The sequence below is a fragment of the Vicia villosa genome, linkage group LG3 (assembly GCF_029867415.1).
Source record: "Vicia villosa cultivar HV-30 ecotype Madison, WI linkage group LG3, Vvil1.0, whole genome shotgun sequence".
NCBI classification, from domain to species: Eukaryota; Viridiplantae; Streptophyta; class Magnoliopsida; order Fabales; family Fabaceae; genus Vicia; species Vicia villosa.
In genome coordinates this window covers 154,734,275-154,742,643 of record NC_081182.1, presented here as the reverse complement: position 1 = coordinate 154,742,643, position 8,369 = coordinate 154,734,275, and positions in this window count along the sequence as shown.

The following is an 8,369-nucleotide window of genomic DNA, read 5'->3' as shown; positions in this document are numbered from 1 at the left end:
ATGTTTTATATTATTTGTTTATTTTATTTAAGAATTTAAATGAATAAACTCAAAAATAACATAAAATAATAATAATAAAAATAGAAGAATGGTGCCATGGGCCTTATAATGGATCATGAACATGCTTGGAGTCCAAAAACCTAAGCCCAATAGTCAAAAGAATCAAGTTTGTTCATAATGACTTTTGTGTAAAATTTAACCAACTTTTGTGTTCATAATGCCTTGTGTAGTGGAATGTGTCTAGGAGCTTTGTGTATTGATCTGGATTTGTATCAGAGAAATAGTATGGGCAAATTTTGGGGTATGACACAATGTTTATGATGCATGTAAATGTGAGATATTCCCGGAGAAATATGCATGTGATGTTGTGTATGAATATGCGTATGAATATGCGTATGATGCATGATGTATGATGCATGATGTATGAATATGATGTATGAATGTGAATATGTGATGTATGAATGTGAATATGTGATGTATGAATGTGAATATGTGATGTATGAATGTGAGATGTCAAGCTTCTATTTGGGAAAATAAATTTCCGCCAGTCATCTGAATATGACTATATCATGATCGTTGATGATCTTTTGTCTTGTTTGAGTACCCTCGGCTGGGGAAATTCTTTGAGAACCCTGGTATTCTGTTGAGGGATCTTTGAATATCTCTTGAGAATGAAAGGTAGCTGGAAGTTCTGATGCCCTTTCAAATGGGAATGAGGAAGATGCATAATCCTCCGATGCACTATCTGACCAAGTCCGGGTGCGGGGATCACACCTTCTGAAGATAGCAATCTGGAACAACCCTGCTGGGGAATAAGACTTCTTTTGAAGAGAAAATCTTTTTGAGGAATTTGCTGAGAAATGCGTTTCTCTTGGGGATTTTCTTCTGATGGGATGATGTCCAGATAATTAGGACATTTCCTGAATGCTATTCCTGTTTTTCCTGGTAAACATCAATCATATTCAAATGCACATGTTCATTCAAAATTATCATTGGGACGCTTACGTATTTAAAACAGAAAAAGTGAAAATAGTGGTTTTTGAGCCTAAGCTGCATTGATTTTTGAAAAAGAGCCATGATAGGCTGGTTAGCACAGGGAGACAACAATCCTAGAAGTAGGAAACTGTCAGAAAGTCTTGGAAAATATTTATAGAGATAAATAGCTATGTGAAAACAATCCAGTCAAGTTTCAACTCTGCTATTGCCAATCTGTCTTCGAGCATCTCATCCCTCACTTGTTGGAAGAAAGTGATTGGACTGATCGGTGTCTTTGAGGTGTTGAATCTTGATGGTGAGTAGGCAGCTAAACGGAACACAGTTGTATGCTTCATTCCCTAACTTTTGCCTAGGCTGCCCTTTCAGGTTTTCAGCCTACCGGGATAGTATTTGTTTAGTCTCTAATTTTTGCCTGGACCGCCCTTTCGGGTTTTCAATCCACCGAGACGCTCATTTTTTGTGCCTAAGTTGCCCTTTCAGGTTTTCAACTTAGCGAGCTGTTTTTTTTTTTTAAGAGAAGTATTTTTTGACTATGTCTGCATTCACAGGGTGTGGGAAATCCTCGCCATCCATGGTGGTAAGCAACATGGCGCCGCCGGAGAATATTTTCTTGATTATGAATGGTCCCTCGTAGGTGGGAGTCCATTTGCCCCTGGGATCACCTTGTGGTAAGATGATGCGTTTGACAACCAAGCCACCGGTTTGGTATGCTTGACTTTTGACTTTTTTGTTGAAGGCTTTGATCATACGCCTTTGGTATAGCTGACCATGACAAATAGCTGCGAGCCTTTTCTCATCAATCAAGTTTATCTGGTCCAACCGTGTTTGAATCCAATCGTCTTCGTCTAGATTGGCTTCTTTCATAATCCTTAGGGAAGGAATCTGAATTTCAATTGGAAGAACTGCCTCCATACCATAGACTAAGGAGAATGGAGTTGCCCCTGTTGAAGTACGCGCAGATGTGCGATAACCATGAAGAGCAAAAGGCAACATCTCATGCCAGTCTTTGTAGGTTACTGTCATTTTTTGTATGATTTTATTGATGTTCTTGTTGGCAGCTTCCACCGCGCCGTTCATCTTTGGTCGATATGGAGAAGAATTATGATGCTTGATCTTGAACTGTGTGCAAAGTTCAGTAATCATTCTATTGTTTAGATTTGTGCCATTGTCCGTGATAATCCGTTCAGGGATGCCGTACCGACAAATGAGATTGTATTTGATGAACCGGGCCACCACATTCTTGGTAACAGAAGCAAATGAAGCTGCTTCTACCCACTTTGTGAAGTAGTCAATAGCGACCAGGATAAAGCGATGTCCGTTGGAGGCAGTAGGTTTGATTTCTCCAATCATATCAATACCCCACATTGCAAAAGGCCAAGGAGCCGTCAGGATGCTTAATGGAACTGGAGGTACATGTACTTTGTCAGCGTATATCTGGCATTTGTGACATGTTCGGGAGTGATGATGGCAGTCTGTTTCCATGGTAGACCAGTAATAACCTGCTCTCAGGATCTTTTTAGCCATTGTATGTCCACTGGAATGAGTACCGAAGGCACCATTGTGTATTTCTTCCATGATCTGTTCTGCTTCCTTCTTGTTTACACAGCGAAGTAAAGTCGAGTCATAGTTGCGTTTGTATAGGGTTCCATTGCTTAGAAAGAATTTGGCAGCAAATCTCCTTAGAAACTTTCTGTCATTAATGGATGCCCCTTCAGGGTACTCCTGAGCTTCGAGATATCTTTTTACTTCATGGAACCATGGTTTTTCCTCGGTTCCTTCGGTATCGATCTCATTGCAATAGGATGGTTCATCTTGCCTGTAAATGGTGATCATAGGCGCCTCGTTGTCCCACCTGACTTTGAACATGGATGACATGGTAGCTACAGCATCAGCTAGTTGATTTTCCTCGCGTGGGATGTGTTCGAAAGTGATTTCTTCGAAGTAAAGAATCAAACTCAGCACATATTCTTTGTAAGGAATTAGATTCGGGTGCTTCGTGTCCCATTCTCCTTTGACTTGGTAGATTACCAAGGCCGAGTCTCCGTAGACTTCCAGGAATTTGATTCTTAGATCGATTGCAGCTTTAAGACCCAGAATACATGCTTCGTATTCGGCTATATTGTTAGTGCAATTGAAGCATAATCTGGCAGTGAACGGTGTGTAACTTCCTGCGGGGGAAATGATCACAGCTCCGATGCCATTGCCAAGTGCATTAGAAGCTCCGTCAAAAACCATAGTCCACCGGGATCCTGGCTCAGGTCCTTCTTCTGGTCCTGGTTGTTTGTAGTCATTGACTAGCATAATGTCTTCGTCTGGGAAGTCAAAGTTCAATGCTTGATAATCATCCACTGCTTGATGAGCCAGATGATCAGCTACCACACTTCCTTTGATTGCTTTTTGTGAAGTGTATTGAATGTCATATTCTGTTAAGATCATTTGCCATCTCGCTATTCTTCCAGAGAGCAGGTTTTTCGAACACGTATTTGATGGGATCCATCTTGGAGATTAGGAAAGTGGTGTGATTTAGCATGTACTGTCTTAGTCGGCGAGCTGCCCAAGCTAAGGCACAACAAGTTTTTTCGAGTAGTGAGTATCTTGTTTCACAATCGGCAAACTTTTTGCTAAGATAGTAGATTGCGTGCTCCTTTCGGCCGGATTCGTCATGTTGTCCTAGTACACACCCCATTGAGTCTTCTAACACATTTAGGTACATTATCAGAGGTCTGCCTTCCACAGGTGGCAACAAGATTGGAGGTTTTTGGAGATATTCTTTGATTTTGTCAAAGGCTAACTGGCATTTGTCATTCCACCTTTCCACTTGATCTTTCTTCAACAGTTTGAAGATCGGCACACAAGTAGTAGTCATGTGGGCAATGAATCGGGCGATGTAATTTAGACGTCCCAAGAATCCTCTGACTTGTTTCTCAGTACGAGGTATAGGCATTTCTTGAATGGCTTTAACCTTGGAGGGATCAACCTCAATACCTTTGCTGCTGACGATGAAACCTAAGAGTTTGCCGGATCTTACTCCAAAGGTACACTTATTTGGGTTCAGTCGCAACTTATATTTCTTGAGTCTGTCAAACAACTTGTGTAAATGACCCAAATGTTCTTCCTCAGTGTTGGATTTTGCAATCATGTCATCGACATACACCTCTATTTCTTGATGAATCATATCATGAAATAGCGCTACCATTGCACGTTGATAGGTTGCTCCTGCGTTTTTCAGACCAAAGGGCATTACTTTGTAACAAAAGGTTCCCCAGGGTGTTGTGAAGGTTGTTTTTTCCATGTCTTCGGGTGCCATCTTGATTTGATTGTACCCTGAGAATCCGTCCATAAAGGAGAATACCTTGCATTGTGCGGTATTGTCAACCAGTACATCGATGTGTGGTAAAGGGAAATCATCTTTGGGACTTGCCCGGTTCAGATCTCTGTAGTCCACGCACATTCTGACTTTCCCGTCTTTTTTAGGTACAGGCACGATGTTAGCTATCCAAGGAGGATAACTTACAACTTTTAGGAATCCGGCATTGAATTGTTTTTCAACCTCGTTTTTGATCTTTTTTTTTTTTTGACATATCAGGCCTACTCCTTCGTAGTTTCTGTTTGACTGGAGTGCTACCTTCTTTGATTGGCAGGCGATGAACTACAATGTCCGTGTCAAGGCCTGGCATATCCTCATAGGACCAGGCGAATATCTCGACGTAGTCTCGCAGCATTTGAATCAGTCTTTGCTTGACGCTGTGTTCTAAATCAGCCCCTATTTTGACTTTTTTCTTTTCTTTGCTGCCCAAGTTGATGACCTCAATTGGCTCCTTGTGAGGCTGTATGGCCTTGTCTTCTTGTTCTAGCAGCCTTGCAAGTTCTCTTGGCACTTCACAATCTTCCTCACTTTCGTCCTCAGTTTGGTAGATCGGATTTTCAAAGTCATGACGGGCAATAGCAGAATCGTTGTTGACTGGATCCAGAGTGTATGTGAATCTGCATGTTAATTATGTGAGTATGTGTGAAGAAAAAACATAGCTATTTGAAAGCGAAGAAAGAAGGAAAAAGGATCACAAAATTTAAATATGCAAGCGTCCCATGATTTTATTGAATGCACATGATCATGATATGATAAGCCCTTATAGAAGGACCGGTGTGCCAAGGCACACGGCTTTCAAGCTCATGGTTCGATTGTTCAGGAACCACTTTTATCTTTGCACAATATACACAAAGAAAACAGGAAATGGCATTTACTCCTGGTCAAAGGAGATCACATCCTCAGCTTTCCAGTTGTTCAATCCACTGTTGTGAGCAGGGAGTATCCAACTGTTCCAGTTGCAGTTGTCTTTTTCATCTTCCACAGCATTGATTTCATTAGTGGGAAAATGAGCCGGTGATCCCTCGGGATAAGGGATATACTCTGCTGGATACGAGAGCCCAGGCTGAGATATCTCTGTTGGCTGAGCGAGATGCTCGATAAGGTCGTCCCATGCAGTCGGGATGATGTTTTGAATAGAGACTTGTGCATCCTGATGAGGAGTGTATGCTGACAGAAAGCAACCCTCGTTATTTGGTATTTCCCTGGCTTCTTCGAAAGCGAAATTGTCATCGTAATGTTCATCCCATCCAGTTGGGACAATGTCCTCCATAGCAATTTGTGAGCTTGGAGGAGCGGAGTATTTCACCATATAGTCATATTTGCCGCTGGGTTCTCCTAGCGTGTCCCATACTCCTTTGGGTGGATTTTGATATTGCTCAGTGACGGGATTTGTGAAACTTTCGTCATTTCCAATTTGATCACCCCATCCAGTCGGGGTAAGGTCTTCCATAGCAATATAAGAATTCTGAGGTGCGGCATACTGAGAATTATACCCGCCGTTTGGTTCTCCCACAGCATCCCACATTCCCATGGAAATGGGTGGAATCTCATCTGGATATGGCTGAAGGATATGGTTCAAGAACACTCCTTCATCTTCAATAGCGTTTACTTCTTGGCTGACGAAGTGTGACATTAATCTTCCAGAACGAGGACTTTGATCATTCTTTTGATTTTCACTATCATAGCCCAGACCTAGCTTGTCAGATTTGTAGGGTATATCGGGAAGCTGTCCCCATACTGTGCCATCACCCTGTTCAATCATGGCTTTGGCATCTTTGAGAGAAGCCATAGTTGTAGTTGGAGTAGCAGGAATATGCTTGGTGGTAGAGACATCTGGGGAGACCACCTCAAATGATTGGCAGGGAGTTTCGATGAATTCGTCCTCCAACTCGACATATTTGGAATTGCTTAGGTGACTAACCACATATTCCTCTTCGCCATAGACTGTGACAATCTTTCCTTTTACTGGATATTTTAACTTCTGATGCAGGGTAGAAGTTACAGCGTTTGCCCCATGTATCCAAGGACGTCCAAGTAAACAGGAGTATGCTGGGTGAATTTCCATTACGTAAAAGATAGAATCAAAGATTTGAGAACCCACTCTGATTGGGAGATTCACTTTTCCGTATACCGTTCTGGTTGACCCGTCAAAGGCTCTTACCACAACATCACTTGGCTGTAACACAATTCCTTCGAAGTCAAGCTTTTCTAGTACTGTTTTCGGTAACACGTTCAGAGAAGAACCGTTATCTACTAGCACATGAGATAGAGTGGTGCCATTACATTCAATGGAGATATGTAAGGCTTTGTTGTGGTTTTTCCAGCAGGGGTTAGATCCACATCGGAGAAACCGAGACCATTGCTCACGGTTAGATTGGCAACACAATTCTCAAATTGGTCGACTGAGATCTCTTGAGGCACATGCGCAGCTTTCAGGAACTTCATTAGAGCTTTGGCATGAGCTTCTGAATATTTTAGCAGAGATAGCATTGAGATTTTTGAAGCAGTGTGCCCCAGTTGCTCAACAATATTGTAATCACTTTTGCAGATGATTTTCAATATTTCCTCCATTTCTTGCTTTGACGGATCCTCAGCAGTGATCTCCACCGGGGTTTGAACTTGTTCAACTTGTGGCTCTTTGCCTGGAGCGTTGACATTTTGATTAGGAACTGGGACTCGGACTGGACCAGCAGTAACATTTGGAGAAATTTCTGGTGAAAAGATTCTTCCACTTCTCGTGATCTTGCTGGTACCCACAATATTACCCACAGTTGGAGTAGATAACTTTGCGGTCTCTTCAGTCGAGGTACTCTGCTTAACTCCATGAACGTAAACATTAGTGTCGTATCCCCATGGGACAGCTTTGTCTGAGGAGTATGGAAATGGAGTTGGACTAGCAATGACTACTGATGCCACTTTGAGTGTAGCAGAAATTTTGAATGGAGCCTTGGCAGAGATTTTGAATGGTAAGCTGGAGATCACTGAGGCATCCTCTATTCTCATCCTATTTGCAAAGACTTCGCACAGCACGTCCATAGAAGGGAGCCTCTCAAACATAATGATACGGCGATCCATCCATTTTTGAATTCCCATTCTTAGATTTTCACAACCATTGGGCAGGCAGGCAGGAGCAGTAAAAGCAGTCGGGGTCACATCCTGGGAAGTAACCAACTCGGATTAGCTTTCCTTTGACTTCGCAGAGTGGAGTTGATAATTCGTTCACATCATAGATAAAAACAGTGTCCAGGATAGCGTTGACAGTTTTGTCATGCTTTGGCATAGGTGCAGTGATGACATTTGGAGTTTCTGGAGGATCGAACTCAATTTCCCCAGCATCTATCATATCTTGTATTTTATTTTTCAGGGCCCAGCAGTGATCTGCGTCATGTCCTGGAAAGTTTGAGTGATAGGCACATGTCGCATCAGGGCGATAATTCGGAGAGGAAGTGTTGACATTCTTTGGAGGACCTCTTAAGGTGATCAGATCTGCTTTTAGCAAGTGCTGTAATGCCTGAGAGATTGGCATGTTGATTCTGGTGAAATTTCTTCTTGGTGCATCTGGTCGATGCGTATATTTTGGCTGTTGATCTTTTTGAGGTGCAGATGCGGAGATCAGAACTGCCCCTACAGATTGATGCTGCTCACTTTTGCGACTTTTCTGAATTTGAGTTGCATTGACCTCATTTCTCCCACTGATGGGCCTTTTTGTAGTACCAGAGGTGGAACCTATTTGAATTTTTCCATTTTGAATGCCACTTTCGACACGTTCTCCGGTCAGTATCAGGTCAGTGAAACCTGATGATGAGCTTCCCAGCAAATGGCTATAGAAAGGGCCAGTTAAAGTGCCCATGAACATGTCAACTAGTTCGCGATCAGATAAGGGTGGTTGAACCCTTCCAGCCATATCTCTCCACTTTTGTGCATATCCTTTGAAACTTTCTTTTGGTCCCATAGACATGCCCCTTAGTTGAGTACGGGTTGGCGCAAGATCAGCACTGTATTGGTA